The sequence below is a fragment of the Somniosus microcephalus genome, chromosome 21 (genome assembly GCF_052327205.1).
Source record: "Somniosus microcephalus isolate GS21.2 chromosome 21, FLI_Smic_1.0, whole genome shotgun sequence".
NCBI lineage: Eukaryota > Metazoa > Chordata > Chondrichthyes > Squaliformes > Somniosidae > Somniosus > Somniosus microcephalus.
In genome coordinates, this window is record NC_141007.1 from 1,652,812 (window position 1) to 1,674,379 (window position 21,568).

The 21,568-nt window shown below is 46.5% G+C and overlaps 1 long non-coding RNA gene across 1 annotated transcript; it reads left to right on the forward strand.

Moving 5' to 3' along the window:
- The first annotated feature begins 2,042 nt into the window (after nt 1-2,042).
- Nucleotides 2,043-15,388, forward strand: LOC147102543 (uncharacterized). Its single transcript, XR_015073021.1, has 3 exons — nt 2,043-2,266; nt 7,855-8,019; nt 8,752-15,388. It is a non-coding gene; the product is annotated as an uncharacterized LOC147102543 (long non-coding RNA).
- Nucleotides 15,389-21,568: the final 6,180 nt, after the last annotated feature.

The window sequence follows — 21,568 nt, forward strand, 5'->3', positions numbered from 1 at the left end:
GTATATCTTCTCTGGACCCTGCACCAGATATCCTAGGTCAGTACTGCTCACTATGGTGTCCTTCTCCATGGTCCCATTGATACAGGACCCACCTCGCTCTGACACAGCTGATTATATGTAACTGAGAATTGTAGGCATAGGAAGATAATGATATAAAACGTACCGCACAGAAACAGGCCAATCGGCCCAAATGGTCTATGCCGGTGTTAATGCTCCACACGAGCTGCCTCCCACCCTACTTCATCTAACTCTATCAGCATATCCTTCAGTCCTTTCTCCCCTCATGTGCTTATCTAGCTTCCCCTTAAACGGAACTCAGCTACTCCCTGTGGTAGCGAGATCCACATTCTCACCACTCTCTGAATAAAGAAGTTTCTCCCGAGTTCGTTATTGGATTTATTAGTGACTATCTTATATTAATGACCTTTAGTTTTGGACTGCCCACAAGTGGAAATATCATCTCTACGTCTACCCTATCGAACCCTTTCATAATTTTAAAAGAACTCTATCAAGACACCCCTCAGCTTTCTCTTGTCTATAGTAAAGACCCATAACACGTTTATTTAAAGGGCTTAATATTTTCTAGAAAGAAGTCAGTCTTTCTGGTTGTTGTAACCACTGTGTTCAGGTTAATCTTTTTTGCACCTTCTCCACTGCCTTTATATCCTTAGATTCCAGTTCTAGCCACAGATCTAGACAGCTGTTTGTTAAAGCACAGCATTCATTGGTTTATCAAACTAATATAATAGGACGGTTCAATTCCATGTGCACAGTGAGTTTTCTGTGTGAATTGATGTCGAATCTGTATTGAACAGGCTTGATTTAGCACAGGAGGAGCCCAATTAGTCCCACTCCCCAGCTCTTTCCGCATAGCCTTGCAAAATATTTTCCTTCAAGTATTTATGCAATTCCTCCCCTTTTGAACGCTATTATTGAATCTGCTTCCACCGTCCTTCCGGGCAGTGCATTCCTGGTCACAACACCTCGCTGTGTAAAACAAATTCCACAGGTCACCTCGAAGTTTTTACTGCAATCTCCGCTGTACTCTTCCAAACCCTGGCCTTCCCCCATAGCCAAGTGATACCCTGGGCAAGGCAATAAACCTTAAATAGTAATTAAATAATATTCAGTATTACACGTTATGACTTATAGAATCATAGCATAGTACAGCTCAGAAGGAGGCCATTTGGCACATCGAGTCTGCACTAGCTCTTTCGAAGAGCAGTCCAGCTTGTCCCACTGCCCCACTCTTAACCCATATTCCTGCAATTTTTCTCCTGCAAGTGTTTATCCAATTCCCTTTTTGAAGGCTGTTATTGAATCTGTATCCACCACCCTTTCAGGCAGTGCATTCCAAATCCTAACCACTCGTGTCAACGTTTTTCCTCATGTCACCTCCGGTTCATTTGCCAATCACCTTCAGTAGTGTAGAGGATCAAAGGGACCTTGGAGTGCACGTCCACAGATCCCTGAAGGTAGGTCAGGTAGATAAGGTAGTTAAGAAGGCATACGGAATGCTTGCCTTTATTAGCCGTGACCTAGTATACAAGAGCGGGGGGACCGGTTGTGAGTCCACCATTTCTAAACCAACATCTCTCTTCTCCGCAGGCTCAGAAAATTTGTCAGAGCCCCTGCAATCTCCAGCAGAGTCTGGCTGCCAGCAGCCAGCTGCAGAGCCCTGTCCGAACAAAGGATCAGCACTTAAATGAATAAAACGAATGTGCCGGAAGAGGGAGGGGGGACCCGACAAGGAGGGAGATGGGGGCCAACAAGAGGAAGAGGGGGCCAGAGAGGAGGAAGAAGGAGCGGGGGCCGGACGAGAGGGAGAGGAGGCCGCACAGGAGGGAGAGGAATAGGGGGATATGGGGCTGGAATGGAGGGAAAGAAGGAAAAGGAAGCGCATTGCAAGGAGAAAGAGACAGAGACAGAGACACAGAGATGGAGTCCGCCAGGAGAGAGAGAGAGAGAGCGCACCGAACTGGAAGAGGGAGGGGGCCGGGCGAGGGGGCCGGACGGGAGGGCTAGGGGGCCGGACGGGAGGGAGGGAGAGGGGGCCGGACGGGATGGGGGGGGGGAGGAAAGAGCGAGAGAGAGCCGGGCCCTCCGGACTCCAACCGAGACAGAGTCTGACTGACGAGAGAGTCGGATCGGACCGAGAGTGAGTGACCCATGCTTGGACCAGGAAAGCAAGAGAGCGCGTGACCCAGGCTGGGCTGCCATGTCCTTCCCCAGAGCTCCCCTCAAATGCTTCAAGGAAAAAGAATGGGTAAGTGAGCGGCCCGGGGCGACGGTTTAACCTGCTGCTCACTGCTGGAGACACAGACTCGACCCCCGGACGCCCAGAGCGCTTTACAGCCAATTAAGTACTTTTTAAGGTGTAGTCACTGTTGTAATGTATGCAACGCGGCAGCCAATTTGAGCACAACAAGATCCCACAAAGAGCAACGTGATAATGACCAGATCATCTGTTGTAGTTATGTTGATTGAGGGATAAATATTGACCCAGGACACCAGGGAGAACTCCTCTAATCTTCAAAATAGTGCCCTGGCATCTTTCACGTCCACCTCAGAGCAGACAGGGCCACGGTTTAACATCTCATCTAAAAGATGGCAGCACCAACAGTGCGGCCCTCCCTCGGTGCTGCCCCTCCGACCGCGCGGCCCTCCCTCGGTGCTGCCCCTCCGACCGCGCGGCCCTCCCTCGGTGCTGCCCCTCCGACCGCGCGGCCCTCCCTCGGTGCTGCCCCTCCGACCGCGCGGCCCTCCCTCGGTGCTGCCCCTCCGACCGCGCGGCCCTCCCTCGGTGCGGCCCCTCCGACCGCGCGGCCCTCCCTCGGTGCTGCCCCTCCGACCGCGCGGCCCTCCCTCGGTGCTGCCCCTCCGACCGCGCGGCCCTCCCTCGGTGCTGCCCCTCCGACCGCGCGGCCCTCCCTCGGTGCGGCCCCTCCGACCGCGCGGCCCTCCCTCGGTGCGGCCCTCCCTCAGTGCTGCCCCTCCGACCGTGCGGCCCTCCCTCAGTACTGAACTGGAATGTCAGCCTAGATGTTTGTGCTGAAGTCTCTGGAGAGGGGCTCGAACCCTGGTGTGGGAGAAATAGGTTTTGCTTCTTGGGACACTGGCACCAGTACTGGGACAGGAGGGAGCTGTTCCATTGGGATGGACTCCACTTGGCAAGTGCTGGGACTAGAATCCTGGCAAATCATATAACTAGGGCTGTAGAGAGGGCTTTAAACTAATTAGTGGGGGGGGAGGTTTCTCGAGAGCAAATAACCGAAATGACAACAGAGAAGGTCATAGACTTAGGTAGCAGTAGGGAAATTAAAAAACATGTCAGGAAGGGACAGAAGGTATGAAGTAAAAGGTAAAGTAGTAAAAAGGGGAATAAACAGGAACTAAGTGTCACAAAACATATTTGAAAGTTCTTTATCTGAATGCACGTAGCATTCATAACAAAATGAATGAGTTAACGGCACAAATAACTACATATGGGTATGATCTTGTGGCCATTACAGAAACATGGCAGCAGGGTGACCATGACTGGGAATTAAACATACCCGGTTATTTAACAATCAGGAAGGACAGGCAGGAAGGAAGGAGAGGTGGGGTGGCTATGTTAATACGGGAATGAATCACTATAATACAGAGAAATGGAGCAGGATAGTGAAACAGTTTGGGTAGATATAAGGAATAATAAAGGGGGAAAAAAAACACTAGTGGGCCTAGCCTATAGGCCTCCGAACAGTTGCAACTCTCTTGGACGGAGTATTAATCAGGAAATAGTTGAGGCTTGTAATAAGGGAACAGCTATAATTATGGTGGATTTTAACTATCATATTAACTGGACAAATCAAATTGGGCAGAGCAGCCTTGAGGATGAGTTCATTGAGTGTATTAGGGATGGGTTTCTTGAGCAGTATGTAACTGAACCAACCAGGGGACAAGCAACCTTAGATTTGGTCCTGTGTAATGAGAGAGGATTAATTAAAAATGTCCTAGTAAAGGATCCCCTTGGAATGAGTGACCATAACATGGTTGAATTCCATATTCAAGTAGAGGGTGAGAAGGTTGGATCTCAAACAAGCATGCTGAGCTAGACTAAAGGAGACTATGATGGTATGAGAGTGGAATTGATTAGAGTGGACTGGGAAAATAGATTAAAGGGTAAGACGGTACTTGATCAGTGGTGTACAGTTAAGGAGTTATTTTATAACTTCCAAAAAATATATATTCCACTGAGGGAAAAAAGGGTGTAAAAGAAAAAGATAGCCATCCGTGGCTAAGTTAAGTAATTAAAGATAGTATCCAACTAAAAACAAGGGCATATAAGGCAGCCAAATCTAGTGGGAGGATAGAAGATTGGGAAGTCTTTAAAAGAAAGCAGTTAATAACTAAAAGATTGATTAAGAAAGGGAAGATAGATTATGAAAGTAAATTAACAAAAATTATAAATACGGATAGCAAAAGTTTCTATAATTATATAAAAAAAGGGTGGCTAAAGTAAATGTTGGTCCCTTAGAGGATGAGACTGGGAAATTAAATGCTGGGAAACATGGAGATGGCAAAAACACTGAACAAATATTTTGTATCAGTCTTTACAGTAGAGGACACTAAGAATATCCCAACATTGGACAAACAGGGGGCTCTAGGGGGAACAGAAACTAAATACGATTAAAATCACTAAGGAAGTGGTACTTGGTAAAATAATGGGACCTAAGCCGGATAAATCCCCTGGACCTGATGGCTTACATCCTGGGGTCTTGAGGGAAGTGGCGGTAGGGATTGTGGATGCATTGGTAATCATTTTCCAAAACTCCCTGGACTCAGCAAAGGTCGCGGCAGATTGGAAAACTGCTAATGTAACACCCTTATTTAAAAAGGGTAGTAGGCAGAAGGTTGGAAACTATAGACCTGTTAGCCTAACATCTGTGGTTGGTAAAACGTTAGAGTCCATTATTAAGGAGACAGTAAGGGGACATTTGGATAAACATTATTTAATAGGACAAACTCAGCATGGTTTCATGAAGGGGAAGTCATGTTTGACAAATTTGCTGGAGTTCTTTGAGGAAGTAACATACAGGGTGGATAAAGGAGAACCAGTGGATGTAGTGTATTTAGACTTCCAAAAGGCATTTGACAAGATGCCACACAAAAGATTTTTGCTCAAGATAAAAAATCACGGGATTGGGGGTAATATTCTGGCGTGGGTGGAGAATTGGCTCTCTAACAGAAGGCAGAGAGTTGGGATAAATGGTTCATTCTCAGACTGGCAATCAGTAACTAGTGGTGTTCCGCAGGTTCAGTGCTGGGTCCCCAACTCTTTACAATCTATATTAACGATTTGGAGGAGGGGACCGAGTGTAACATATCAAAGTTTGCAGATGATACAAAGATGGGAGGGAAAGAAGTGAGTGAGGAGGACATAAAGAACCTGCAAAGTTACATAGACAGGCTGAGTAAGTGGGCAGAGTTTTGGCAGATGGAATACAATACTGGAAAGTGTGAGGTTATGCACTTTGGGAGGAAAAATCATAGAGCAAGTTATTATCTTAATGGCAAGAAACTGGAAATTACTGTAGTACAAAGGGATCTGGGGGTCTTGGTGCACGAAACTCAAAGTTAGTATGCAGGTGCAGCAAGTGATCAAGAAGGCCAATGGAATGTTGGCTTTTATTGCTAGGGGGATAGAATATAAAAACAGGGAGGTATTGCTGCAGTTATACAAGGTATTGGTGAGACCGCACCTGGAATACTGCATACAGTTTTGGTGTCCATACTTAAGAAAAGACATACTTGCTCTCGAGTCAGTACAAAGAAGGTTCACTCGGTTAATCCCGGGGATGAGGGGGTGGCCATATGAGGAGAGGTTGAGTAGATTGGGACTCTACTCATTGGAGTTCAGAAGAATGAGAGCCAATCTTATTGAAACATATAAGATTGTGAAGGGGCTTGATCGGGTTGATGCGGTGAGGATGTTCCCAATGATGGGTGAAACTAGAACTAGAGGGCATAATCTTAAAATAAGGGGCTGCTCTTTCAAAACTGAGATGAGGAGAAACTTCTTCACTCAGAGGGTGGTAGGTTTGTGGAATTTGCTGCCCCAGAAAGCTGTGGAAGCTACATCATTAAATAAATTTAAAACAGAAATCGACAGTTTCCTAGAAGTAAAGGGAATTAAGGGTTATGGGGAGCGGGCAGGAAATTGGATAGGCTGCAGGACCTTGTTGATCAAGGCTTGGGGGAACTATTTGAAGCCTTAGGAGCAGCTGCAGAAAGTTTAAAGCAGATCTTAGGAATTACATCGAATTTATAAAAAAGGGCGAAAACCACTTATGGCTCAAGATTAAGAAAGACATCATTTCTAGCATGCAAAATGTTTTTATTTGCGCAATCTACATCCCCCCATAGAATCCCCGTAGTTCAAAGAGGACACCCTCTCCAACATTGAGAGGGAGATTAACCATTACCAGGCCCATGGGAACATGTTGATCTGTGGTGACCTCAACTCAAGAACTGGTGAAGAACCAGACTGAAGAAGCCCAAGTGATGTTTCTGTTCTAATGTGGAGAGAGGATTACCCTGGTAACCAGAGACCATTGTGTAGAAACGCCACCAAATCTGTTAATCCAGGTCGAATTAGCAAGAAGGAGGATGATGAGGGGAGGCTAGAATGGATTAGCTGTAGAAAAGTCGTATGTGACAATTTTACGAACAATGAAGGACAGGTGAAGACCCTTTGGTCCATCCAGACTTTCCCAGGCAATTGCAATGCTGTGTCATACTTTGTTCTAGCTATCCCAAACCAAACCATGGGTGAGGTGAAAAAAAACAGGCCAATTTGGGGGATTAAAATAGGGGAAATTCCTCTCCGACCCATCTAGGCGATTGAAACTAGTCCAGCAAATCAATCTTACACTGAATTCCCGGAAGTGTCTTCCTGTTGTAAGCGGTGATGTCCGCACCAAACAGGAACCGGTACATTTCTCGCCTGAAGGAATTCACCGAGTCAGTGTCCACCGCCAGAGAAGGTATCCTGTTCCAGAGGTCGACTATTCTCTGGGAAAAGAACCACCTCCTGACATTGAACTTAAATCTGGCCTTGCACAACTTAAAATGGTGACCCCTGGCCCTCTGTAAGCTATGTAATTGGAACAAAGTGTCAAATGGAACACAATAGATTCCCTCCATCATCTTATAAACCTCAATCAGTTCACCGCTTAGTCTTTGCTTCTCTAAAGTGTAGAGTCCAAATTCTTAGCCTATCTTGATAACTAAGTTGCTTTATACTGGGAATTAGTCTAATGTCCCTCCTCTGCAACAGGTTCAAAGCCCCAATATCACCCAACTTATGTGGGGACCATAACTGGACACAGTATTCCAAGTGAAGCCTTTACCAAAGTCTTGTACTGGGACAGAATAGGTCGTCTTATACCCTACTGTCCTATGAATGCACCCCAATATTTCCTTTGTTCTAGCTATCACTTCACGGCATTGCTCCTGTACCTTTAGAGATGTATACACTAGAATGCCTGGATCTTCCTTTCTCCCCCTTATTTAATGCCATGAAGTGTGTATGAATGTTGAGCACTCGCACTGCCCACAGGCATAACACGGCACTTATCCAAGATAAACATTAATTGCCAGTCATGTGCCCAATCTCTTAACATTAAGATGCAGTTTTGTGGAGCCGTGACTATACAGGTTGATGGAATTTTGTACATGCGGTGTATGTGGGATATCAGAAGGTGTTTGATTATGTGGCTCACAGGAAGCTGTAGCCGTTTGATATATGATGAAATGTAGCCGCCTGTGTAGAAAGTGGATAATGTGTTTAGTTTTCTCCATTTGTGTTCACAGATCCGAACTCTACAATCAGAGTTCTTGGCAAAGTGCAACGATTACCAGCTGTTGAAGTTCACGAAATTCTACCGGGACAGACTGGAACAGGCGATTGAAGGAGGGGTGGACGATGTCAGCTTGTTGTTAACATACGAGGGGCATTTCAGTGGACAAGAACATTGGGTAAGTGGGAGGGACACAGAATGAGTCTGGATTATTTCAACATCACAGAACTGACAGGATATCAAATCTTAGAATCACAGAATGTTACCGAAGAGATACTCGTCAAATAGGAACTAAATAGATAAACTGAAAATATTGTGAATCTGAAACAATGATATGAAGAGGTGAAAATACCCAGCGGCTCCGTCAGTATCTGTACAAAGGACAGGGGAACGGTTCGGGTATAACTCATTGTGGACTGAAAACAAAGGGAACAGTTTTAGTGGGACTGGGAAAAGGAGAGGCCAGAGGCAACAGACAGGAATTACAGGGAACGTCATGAGTTTACTGACCTGGAAACTACTTAAAGTTCCTGACACGAAAACCACCTGACACGACCCCAGCCCGCCCCACTGGCAAAATCCAACCCTATATCTATACAGCTAAGGAATAGGAAGGGCAATAGCACATTTCGCGGTGGGTTTTGCAGGCTATTGAGCAGTGGAGATGAGATAGAGGGAGGACTGTGTTGAGTAAACTCCTGGAATCTCTATTTGAATGTCAAATTCGTGAACATTTATTGATAGAGGGCATGATCGCGGTGGCTCGAACCGATAAGCTGTAGGCAAGTCGTGTTTGACAAATTTGCACACTGTTTTTAAGAATTTTCGATATAGATCGATGGAATGAAACACATGTGATGTATGTGGGTTTTCAGAAGGTGTTTGTTAATGTGGTTCTTTGTGTTCACAGATCGGAACTCGACAATCAATAAGTTCTTCACAAAGTGCGACGATTACCAGCTGTTCAAGTTGATGAAATTTTACCGGGACAGACTGGAACAGGCGGTTGAAGAGGGTGTGGAGGGACTCGGTCTCTGGTTAACAGGCGAGGACCATTTCAGTGGAGAAGAGTATCACGTGAGTGGGAGGGACACAGAATGACGTTAGATTATTCTAACATCACAGAACTGACAGAATATCCTAACATAGGAACAAAGGAATTACTCGATTGAAAAAAGATGAAGGTCTGTGTAATTCCCCTCCTAAACAACCTGATAATCGAATGCTACAATGATAATGGAGCTGTTGACTAATCGATCTCTATCAATTAATCTACTACAGACCCAGACATGGTGAGGAAAACCCTAGAGGTGGAGAGCTCTGGGAACCAGAGGTCAAAGATCACCTGTTCCTCCCAAGCATGCTACACTTACCACATCTCATATTTCAAATTACTCATATACTGCACCACAAAATGTGATTTCCTGAAATAAATTTGCCTTTTGAAGAATCAATACAAACTGTTTCTGCCATCTCCCTAGGGAGCCTGTCCCCCAGATTGACCAGTCGCTCACTGAAATATTGCTTCCACAGACTAGTTTTCAATTTACCCTCCAAGCGCAGGCCGTGTCCTCTGTTTATACTACACTGGACAAAGTGAAACAGCGAACATACCGCCTCTCAAACTTCTCTACTCCAGTGAGAACATGTCCAATTTACACACGAGCTTCTCCTAATCCAACCCCTCCAACCTCTCAATCACTAGTTGCTCTCTTCATTAGCTGTGATAACCTTTGTACTGAGGCAAGCAGAACTGTACGGTCACACCAATGATTTATGAATAGCAGGATTATCTCACTATTTTGGCTCAAAAATGTTAATAAACGCCAACATCGCATTTACCTTATTCACTGCCACCGAGAATAGTTGACACAACAAATCTTAGAATCATATAATGTTACGGAACATGAACCTGAAAAGTAGGGAAGGAATTAATAAAACTGCAAATATTGTGAATCTGAAACAATGATTCAAAGAGGTGAAAATACCCAGATCAGTCAGTACCTGTACAAAGGACATGGGCGCAGTTCGGTATAACTCCTGAGTGGATGGAAAGCAAAAGGGAAACGGTTGTATTGGGACTGGGAAAAGGAGAGACCGGAGACAACAGACAGGAGTTAGAGGGAGGGCAACGAGTGGAGTGACCAGGAAACTACTTCATAGTAAATCGGGGAAAGGTTCGATGACACAAAAAATATCCCTTGTGGGTTAAACAAATGATATTTAAAAAACACAGGAGCTCAAATGATGAAAATGCATAAAACTCAAACAGGGAAAAAACAAAACAGAATTAACTGGATGGAAAAATCAGACCGCTCCCTCCTAGAGGCTGCTTTCTCCTCCCTTAGTCACGGAGTCTGGTCCCAACGTCCTGCTTGTTGTGTATGTACCTTTAAGGGAATAACTGGTCTCAAGGACACTTCCTGTGTCCCCGACAACCATGTGTGCGGGAAATGTATCCAGCTGCAGCTACTGGCAGACCACATTGCGGCGCTGGAGCTGCGAATGGATACATACTGGAGCATTCACAATGGTGAGGACGTTGTTGATAACATGTTTAGGGAGTTGGTTACACCGCATGTAAAGGCTGCACAGGCAGGAAGGGAATGGGTGACTGCCAGGCAGAGTAGTAGGTGCAGGCAAGTAGTGCAGGGGTCCCCTGTGGCTATCCCCCTCTCAAACAGATATGCCGCTTTGGATATTGGTGAGGGAGATGGCTTATCAGAGGAAGGCAGCAGCAGCCTAACTTCCTGGCACCATGGGTGGTTCTGCTGCATAGGACGGGAGGAAAAAGAGCGGGAGAGCTATAGTAATAGGGGATTCAATTGTAAGGGGAATAGATAGGTGTTTCTGCGGCCTCAAACGAGACTCCAGGATGGTGTGTTGCCTCCCTGGTACAAGGTTCAAGGATGTCTTTGAGCGGCTGCAGAACATTTTGGAAGGGGAGGGTGAACAGCCAGTTGTCGTGGTGCATATAGGCACTAACGATATAGGTAAAATATGAGATGAGGTCCGAAAAGCTGAATATAGGGAGTTAGGAGGTAAATTTAAAAATAGGACCTCAAAAAGGTAGTAATCTCTGGATTGCTACCAGTGCCATGTGCTAGTCAGAGTAGAAATAGAAGCATACTTCAGATGAATACGTAGCTGGAGGAATGGTGCAAGGGGGAGGGATTCAAATTCCTGGAACATTGAAACCGGTTCTGGGGGCAGTGGGACCAGTTGAAACCGTACGGTTTGCACCTGGGCAGGGCCGGGACCTACCAGACTTTCAGTACTCAAGGGAATAATTACATATTTGGTAATAACCAGTTTGATCTCCCTTTACATTCACACAGGAATAACTTTGACAAATAGATAAATGCAAATGGAAAGCAGCTCCTGCAACTCTGTCGAAGCCTGGGTCTGTACATCGTCAATGGTAGGTTTATCGGAGACTCCCTAGGAAGCTCGACCTATTCTGCACCTCTTGGCATCAGCACCGTAGACTATATGATTACAGATCTGGACCCATCCTCTTCCAGAACATTCACAGTCAAACCACTAACACCACTGTCAGATCACAGCCAAATTACTGCGTATCTTAAAAGGACAGAAACAACCAAAACAGAAACACAGCCCAGTAAGCTGTACAACATTAAAAAATCCTACAGATGGGCCCAAAACAGTAAGGAAAATTACCAGAAAGCAATTAGCAGCCAATCAACTCAATCCCTCTTGGACACCTTTCTGGAAAACACATACACTCACAATAAAGAAGGCGTAAACCTGGCATTGAATAACCTAAATAATATTTTTGATAATTTGACAATGTTGAACTTGATATCTCGCAAGAGACACAAAACCACGAAAAATGGTTTGATTCAGACTGTTATAACTTGAGGAAAAAACTCAGAAAAATATCAAACCAAAAACACAGACAACCAGAAAACGAGGAACTACGCCTTGCTCGTCAGGCACTAACACAATATAAAACACTCAGAGCCAAGAAAGAACAGTACATTAAGAATAAACTCAGCTCCATTGAGGAATCTATTGATTCTAATTGTTTCTGGGACAACTGGAATACATTACACAAAAAGCAACACGGCGAATTGCCCATTCAAAATGGAGACATATGGGAAAACCATTTTGAAAAATTATACCAGAAAAACACACTGGGGGAGAAATTCGGTTGGCAGCACCACCGATTAACACCTAAAGAGGCTGAGAAGTGGGGCGCTAGCCAATTTCCGGGCGGGCGCAGGGTGCCTAACGCCTCGCCCCATATTGCCCATGCATTTAGCGCCGGCGCAAACTCGCAGCGCCCGCCCATGTGCGCAGGCAGATTATGACGTCATTTCAGTGTGCAACGCCTTTTGTGCACCACGGATTGGAAATACAGTGGCGCCCCCCCTCCGTAGCGCCTGGCGCTATTAGTGACAGCTTACAGGGAACCTTACCCAATCGCTCTCGGTCTGGGGGGCGTTATTTAAAGGGGACTGGTGTGGTTTAAAAACGGCAGCCATTTCTGGAGCACAACTTCTTCCTGAGTTACAAAGAATTGCTGAGCTGCACACAGAGAGCCTTTTGACCACTGAGCCTGCGCAAGCAGAAGAACTTCAGCCTTCTGACCATTGCCTTGCTGCTGGTGATCTTTTACAAGGTGGACACTTGCTGTGCGCGCTTATTATGGTGGCTGCATTGGAGGGGAACGTCCTGCTGCAGCATCATCTGGAAAGGACACTGAGAGGGGGCCGGCCATGGCCAGACGGAGGAGGGCCAACAGATGTCGCCACACCAGACCTTACGCTGCCAGGGTTTTCCGACAGCAGTTTTCCTACATGAACATGTCGGAGGAGCAGTGTCTCAGAAGGCGGTGCTTTAGAAAAGAGATCGTGAGTGAGCTGTGCCACCTGCTTCGGACAGATCTGCAGCCTCAGATAAAGGTGCAGGACATCGCTGTCGGTGGCTGTGAAGATGACTGTTGCCCTGAACTTCTACATGACCGGCTCTTTCCAGTCCGCATCTGGGGACATAGCCAGCATCTCTCAGTTCGCGGTGCATTGCTGCATCTGTCAAGTGACTGATGCCCTGTTTCAAAGGAGTTGGCAGTACATCTCCTTCCCAATGACCCCGGGCAAGCAGCGGGAGCACGCAGAGGGCTTTGCAGCAATAGCGGACTTCCCCGTGGTGCACGGTGCCATTGACTGCACGCGCGTGGCTTTACCCAATTTCTCCCCCACTAAGCCTAGAGCAAGATCTAATATGCAAAGAATTGGAAAAGCTCAAGCTGGCAATAAAAGATAATCAAAACCCATTAGACTCCCCAATAACTGAAAAAGAACTATTTGAAAAATTCAAGGACCTGCGACCAAGAAAAGCTTGCGATGCAGATGGCATCCTAAACAAGATGATTAAACACAGACGATAAAATGAAATTGGCTGTCCTAAAACTCTTCAACTTGGTTCTGAGTGTCAGTTACTTCCCTGATATCTGGAATAAAGGACTTATAATGCCCATATACAAAAGTGGAGACAAAGTTGACCCAAGTAACTATCGAGGCATCTGTGTGAACAATAACCTGGGGAAGGTATTCTGTAGTATCATAAACCAAAGACTTAAACTTCCTTGAGGAGCACAATGTCTTGAGCAAAAACCAAATTGGATTCTTACCAAATTATAGAACATCGGATCATATTTTCACCCTACACACCCTAATTGACAAACATGTTCACCAAAACAAACAACATTTTTGCCTGCTTTATAGATTTCCAGAAGGCTTTCGATTCTTAAAACTTATTGAAAGTGGTGTAGGGGGAAAAATATATGATGTAATTAAATCAATGTATACAAACAACAAATGTGCAGTGGTGGGATAATAGACAACAATGGAGCCAAAACGTCATAAAATGTCCTTAAAGAAACATAACAAAACATTCCTCAGAAAGATAAGAGGGAGGCTTCATCAGCTATGCAGAAAGGGATGGTGAGGGATGCCTTCCCACTTCACAATTGGACAATAGGATGGGGGATCAAATGATTGACACCAGGCGATTACCAGCCCACCAAAATAACTATAAATATAGACGTCCGAGAGAGGAAATCAGGGGCGAAGGCTTCCCCGAGTTGGCCTAACACCTTGGTCAAGTTTAGCCTCTGAGGTGGCTGATGACCTAACACCTCCAGCAGCTTGAGAGATGACCCAATGGAAGTGACCACTGCAGCAGACTGCAGGAACCCACCCAATCCGAGACCACCCTACTGCCTCCCCGTCCGTCCGGTCGTGTCATTCCGATTCGGGAGTTGTAGATCACTCCTACTGTTACGGGTTGTATGTCTATTATACTCGGCTTAAACCATATGTAATATCTGATTATGCTTTAAAACTGTAGCTCTTTAATAAAAGCCTTGCAACTTCTAAAACCCTGTTGGGTAATCTGTGTGAGCCTGTGATCCTGAATCTTACACCATGGCTGAATACCTGACCATGGTAAAGGATAGCAAACTGAGAAAAGCCTCGACAATGTACAGACTTAGTGAACATAGCCTGGCCATTGAAAAAGGCAGACACAGGCAGACCTGGCTGCCCAGAGAGGACAGGATATGCTCTCACTGCAGTCAGGGGGTGGTGGAGACAGAGATGCACTTCCTCACAACTTGTGGAAACTATCAGGACATAAGGGAGAATTTCTACCCAAAATTCACAAAAATATGCCCTGAATTCAAAAATTTGAATGACCACCAAAAACTCCCATATCTATTGGGGGGAAGAGAGAAAATGTGTAACTATAGCGGCAAACTATGTTACAGCTTGCCATAAGCAGAGGGACAATCAGTGACCATTAAATCTAAGAAAAGATTATATGCATATTATATGTGTGTATATCTATGTATACATGGGTATACTTGTCTGCACACTATGTCTACATCTGTGTTTATATGGTCAATCATACATGTATTTCTGTGCTTTGGCATCATAAGATGTATCTCGTCATGCCAATAAAGTAATTTGAATTGAATTGAGTGAAAAGTGGAAAGAGATGGAGGCGTCTCGCTCACTCTCCGGAAAGGTTTAACAACAGGCTGTGTGTCCTGGGATCTGAGGGACTCACATCAGGGAGGCACTACTGGGAGGTGCGGGTGGGAAGAAGATTGAGTGGGATCAGGGAGTGGCCCGAGAGTCCATTGACAGGAAAGGCTATGTGGTAGCGGTACCAGAATCTGGATACTGAATACTGGCTGAGGAATGGAAATTAATACAAGGCTCTCACTTCACCGTCTACCCACCTCACCCAGAGTGTGATGCCCCAGAAGATCGGGGTGTACCTGGACTATGAGGCTGGACAGGTGTCATTTTACAATGCGGACAACATGTACAATCTCCACACGTTCACCGAGAAAGTCCACCCTTACATCAGTCCCTGTTTACATGAGGGTGGGAAAAACGCAGAACCGAAGAAAATCTACTGGATTGGAATTTATTAATTGCTTTCATTTCCTATGGCTTGATTATAGATTCTCTGTCCTGGTCTGGTGTAATAAACAGTTCCTGTTGTTAATCAGTTTGTAATCGAAGTGTAATTAACACAGCACCAAGCAATTGAGCGCAACAGTTTCCAGTACTATGTCGGTGTGATTTGGAACAAGTTATTCTAACCCACTGACTTACTCTTTGCGGGAGGAGTGAAAGGCTGCGATGTGATGTAGTGTCACCTGTTTATGGGATACAGGGGGAAGAGGTGGTCAATGGCGGTGAAAAATCACCCAGTGATGTGGGACCAGGGGATCCTATAGTCAGACTGGAGGTGGGCACAAGTCGGAGTGACTGGTCATCGATAAAGTTGCAGAGACCAAAGGGGGTGAGATTCACCTTGGGCAGTTCTGCGAAATGGGTGACAACCAATCAGCAGCCCATTTTACAAATTCAGTGGGAAAGAATATTGGGCGGTGAAATGTGCGGCGGATGCGCCTGTTTTGCGCTACCTGCCAAGACAAATTTCACCCTCTGTGTTGCTACAGGTCAGCACGGGGCACTAATGACATCACTGCCCTGAAGTTAAAAACATTTGATGCAACAATTGAAGTGACAGAGTGGGCACTTCACCATTTGATGATAAGATGTACCATTCTCTTCAATCTGAGTGTTCGGACTGAGAATCAACATTGTGCACTGCGGCAGTCTGCAGGACCGGCTCTCTGACCTGCCATAGAAACTGTCCGATTGAGGGCTTTAAGAGTGTGGCTACTCCTCGCTGTCAGTATGTGTACAGGCCTGCGGGAAGGCGACAGGGTCAGGCCCTGATCACCGGCCAAGTGTTGAGCCGCCAGCCTTTTTATCTGCGCTAAATTGTCCTCATCACTGGACAATGTCAAAATGTCAATTTACTGATAGACAGGTTCTCTCATTGACAAGTGGCTATGTAAGTGATTGTCAATTGTCAATAAATAAATCAGATGGAAAGCCAGAAGAGGCATTGAATGTCAATCCCAGTGTAAACTTGGTGTGGTCTGCAGCCCTTTTGGATTCTGGGTCCAAGTGTTGTGGGTTCCAGCTCCACTCCCGGATTCTAGCCAATGGTCGAGGCTGACATTCTGATCCCCACTGATTCACCGCCTCCATTCAATCATTACAGGCATTGAGTGACACCAACAGTGGCAGCTCACATTGCGCTCTCCAGGCCCTGATTCCCTGCTCAAATCATTCCTGCCCATAACACACAGGAAAGATCTCCAACTTATCCCCAAGCTTGGTTATCAGGCGGGTCTCTAGCGGCCTAACCAGCGATCCTTAAAAGGCAGTGCTGGAGGCTGCCCAGGGAAAGATAATCAAACAATGGTTTCATTTCGGGGGCGCGAGGAGAATCAGAAATGCTCCTCCCCATTCCACAGAATGTGTCAGCACCATTTGCAGTTAGCGTTTGTTGAGAGCAGGGATGCCATCAAACTTAGTTCTCTGACCTCAGTCACCAGTGAGAGCTGGATTGACATGAGATACAGTGGGACCTGATATCCTCGGCCGATTTGACATAATAGTAAGCAGTATTCTGCACAGGGAGAGGCACAAGTTGGGACGTGACCCTGTTACACCACATCACCCCCCGCCCCAAACCCCTTTCAACTGGTCTTAAATTAGAGCCCATTTGGGGAGTGGCGCATAATAGTCCCATGTCACATTGAGCCTCGGCAGCAATGGCTGGGAGGGATGGTTGTGCAGAAAGATCCAGTGCAGGGGGTCAGGCGGGAGAACCGGGCTCGCATAAAATTGACGGAATATTCCCCTCTTGCTATTTCCTCTGCCCGGCACTGTTTTACTGTGACCGGACCTGTGCCTTGAGTTTCCTGAGGCGGGGACCCCAGTTCTGCTCCTACTTCTTGTGTTCTAATTCTGTGTTAGATTTCAGGAGATGGTTTTATTCCTGTTCCTGGCTGGGGTGGAGATCGCCTTTACAGAAGGCAAGTACTGTCGAAAATATAGGGACAGAGTGATCTCGGGGAAGAGTTTCGATCACCTAGATGGGTCGGAGAGGAATTTCCCAGATTTTTTCTCCCAAATTGGCCATTGGGATTTTAAATCTGGTTTTTCGCCTCTCCCGGGAGATCACATGGGTTCAGGTGGGATGGAGAGTGATAGAAGATTTGAGGTTAGGATCAGATCAGCCATGATCTTATTGAATGATGGAGCAGGCTCGAGGGGCCGATTGGCCTGCTCCTGCTCCTATTTCTTATGTTATGTTCTTAGCCTGCAGTGTCTGTGAAAAAGGTTCAATGGGGCAGTCAATCTGCCAATCAAAGGGGAGTTCCCCTCCCTGCAGCAGGCAATCGATGTGTTTACAGAAACTGCTACTTTGTGTACACAAAGGATTATCCACTTAAGACTGCGGTTTCGGTTGTCCACAAGGACAATGACTTTCTGTTTCCTTCAAGGCTGTTTACTCAAAGCAATCAAGGAAATAGACATGCCTTTTTTTTTCAAACCAAGGCAGTTTCATTCAAAGCCCATCACAGGCAATTGAAGACACATTTAAACTGAGAAAAGGAACAGTTTAAATGAATGGGTTTGGATGAATTACCCATTCTAGACAATGGGGACAGTTTGGATCCCTTTAGTTTTAGACCAGATACATCCGGATTTGGGCGGGAAGGTTTCGGCCCCAAATGGGGTATAAAAGATAGCTTCTCAGAAGCCATCTCTCTCTCTCTGTGCCCTCTACAACGTGGGAGCCTGCCTAAAGAAGTGGAACACCAGCAGTTTACTTTTAAAATACTGGGGTGTTTTTACTTCGGGGCAGTGAGGATCAAAGATCGCAGGGCACGGAGCAGGCATTTTCATTGGGGAGCATATATTTTTCTGGCCCTTTGCAAGGCATATTAGAATAGGTATAGGGGTGGAAATTAAGTAGGAATTTTGTTAGAACTGTGATTTTAGTCGATTTTCCCTCATTGTGTCCATTTCTCCTCCCCTATTTTAAGTAAGACAGTGTTGCACTAGCAGAGAAGTGCTATAGTGAACACTGAGTTCTATATTGAAACTGTATTAAAGGGGTGTTGTATCAAGCAGAGAAGTGCTGTGGTGAACACTAGCTGTTTCTTTAAAGTTTACTGTATTTAAAGGAGTGTTGCACTGAGCAAGGAGTACTGAGTGTACTGCATTAAGCAAAAGTGCTGTACCAGGCATAAGTGCTGTATCGATTACATTTTAAGTTTGTATCTTATTTTTGTTTCAATAAATACTGGTCTGTTTTGCACCCAAACCATGAGTCACGTTTTCTGTCTACATCGCTACCGAATAAGTCCGGCAGTCAGAATCAGGAATAGGGGAGTGCTTCAAAACCGCACGGGGGACCCTGGAGCAGCTCAGAGGCTTCTGACTGGCCAGAGACAATAACCGCAACCCCGCTACCAGTGTGGAATTCCTACAAAATGGTGACTGCGGCAGGACCGTCGGCAACGGTGTGCGATGTGGCAGACAGTGGTTTGAGTCTGGAGAGAGCAGCAGTTATTAGGTTTCTTTTTATCCCACTGGTTTGTTTGTGGTTAGGTTCCCGGGGGCTTGCAGAAGTCACCCGCAGGCTTAGGGAAGCCATGGCAGAGTGTTGGGCTAGGGAAAGGGAGGTTGAGGAATACCAGGCCAAGGTAGAGCGCCTGGTAGTTCAGTTTAGTGAGGAAAAGAGTCACACGAGGCACGAGTTAGAGTAGCTCACGTGCCTAGTTGCAGAGACCAAGAGCAATGAGATGAGGGTGCGGGAGAAGAACGCTCACCTCATACAAGAATTAAAAGAGCAGGAGGAAAAGGTTAAGGAAGTGAAGGCAGCATATAAGCTGGCCTGCGAGCAAGGGTTTGAGGAAGCAGATCATGGCCCCTGTAGGGCAGAGTTAGAAAGCCTTAATATGGCTTTAAAAAGAGCAAAGCGGATGATATGCCTGACCAGTCCGAAGGCATGTCAGTCGGATTTTACTGGCAACCCAAGTAAAACCGTTCCACTGGCAACACCCAGGGAAAGGTTGGTCAGGGAATCAGAGGTCCCACGACCCACGGCTCCGAGCTTTCAGGAGCTCTGGCAGCCAAAGGGGTGGGGGGGTGGGTGGAGGATGGGAAGGTAGAGGAAGCTCAGCAGGCCCCGCTAGATAGTCGTTTATGTCATTTTCCAATTGGCAGGCAGTGACTAGTGGGGTACCGCAAGGATCGGTCCTAGGACCCCAGCTGTTCACAATATATATTAATGATCTGGACGAGGGAATTGGATGTAATAGCTCCAAATTAGCAGATGACACAAAGCTGGGTGGGAGGGTAAGCTGTGAGGAGGATGTCGTGAAACTCCAGTTCGATTTGGACAGATTGGGTGATTGGACAGAAACATGGCAAATGCACTATAATGTGGATAAATGTGAGGTTATCCACTTTGGTGGCAAAAACAGGAAGGCAGATTATCATTTGAATGGCAATAGATTGGGAGAAGGGGAAGTGCAAAGAGACCTGGGTGTTCTTGTGCACCAGTCACTGAAGGTAAGCATGCAGGTGCAGCAGGCGGTTAAGGCGGCAAATGGTATGTTGGCCTTCGTAGCAAGAGGGTTCGAGTACAGGAACAAGGATGTCTTGCTACAGTTGTACAGAGCCTTGGTGAGACCGCACCTTGCGTATTGTGTGCAGTTTTGGTCGCCTTACCTGAGGAAGGACGTTCTTGCCATGGAAGCAGTGCAGCGAAGATTCACCAGGCTGATACCTGGGATGGCAGGAATGACGTATGAGGAGAGATTGTGTCGATTGGGCTTATACTCACTGGAGTTTAGAAGATTGAGAGGGGATCTCATTGATACTTATAAAATTCTGTCAGGCCTGGACAGACTAGATGCAGGAAGGATGTTTATGATGGCCGGGGAGTCCAGAACCAGGGGTCATAGTCCAAGGATAAGGGGTAAGCCATTTAGGACTGAAATGAGGAGGAATTTCTTCACCCAGGGAGTGGTGAACCTGTGGAATTCTCTGCCACAGAGGGCGGTGGAGGCCAGTTCATTAAATATATTAAAAGAAAGAGTTGGATATATTTCTTGAAGCTAAAGGGTTCAAGGGATATGGGGAGAAGGCAGGGACAGGGTACTGAATTTGGATGATCAGCCATGATCTCATTGAATGGTGGAGCAGGCTCGAAGGGCCTACTCCTGCTCCTATCTTCTATGTTTCTATGTTTCTATGGGCCGGGACCAGGACCAGTGTACACCCTCCGACAACGGAGGTATGGTCTGCCCGTTGATGAAGACGACCCAGGGGCCATCCAGAATCAGTTTGTGGTGCTGTATGGCCCCCATCAGCTCAGGGACATGGTTAGCCACATCCCTAAGCTCACTAAAAAGGGAGACCCCTCTCTGCACTTCAGGGAGATAGAGCAGGCAGCTAGTGTAAATGACTGCGATGAGGCAGAACAAGCAAAAATGCTGCTGTTTTCCCTGGCAGGTGATCTCCTCCAGTCCCTATCTGGCAAGTGCAAGAGGGGGCAGAGGGATTATGAGGGTCTCAAGAATGAGGTATTGGAGGCCATGGAACTCAATGATGGTAGCCCGTTCGCTCGGGTGGAAAGAACAGTGCAGCTCCCAGTGGAGTCCCCACAGGCGTTCACAGACAGGCTGTGGCCAGTACCGGACTGCATGCCCGGGCGGGCAGCAGTCACTGGCTCCGGTGTCTCATGACAAACAGCCTACCCCAGATCCAAGACCTGGTCATGGCTTGGTTTGACCCCCGAAACCCCCAGACCACTGAAGAAACGGTGATCCGCCAGCTCACAGTAGCCTTCAGGAACATGAGGGGTATCGAGGCTCCCCAACCCAAGGGAAGAGTCCATGAGGTTAAACCTGGGAGCCAGAGTAAGAAAGAGCGGCACCAGGAGTGGAACCGGCCCTCTCAGGCTAGGTTAAATTGCTATGGGTGCAGGAAAGACGGTCACTGGAGAAAAGACTGTAAAAATCCTTGGAAGGACAAGGGAAAGGATCCCACAGCCCCAGCCCAAAAGGCAGGGCCAGACCTCCCTCCCACAGCAATTGAGTCATTTTTGCAGTCCCCATGGTGTCTTCTGACTGACCAGGGGAAAATAGCAGCCACCACCGGTGCTTTGACACCGTCTGCCCCACCTCACAAAAGTGATGACAGTTCAAAACTACTTTATGGGCTGTGAAGCATTTTGGGATGTCCTGAGGTGGTGAAGAACGCGCTAGAAATACATATATTTATTTTCTCTCTAGCACATGTCCTTTC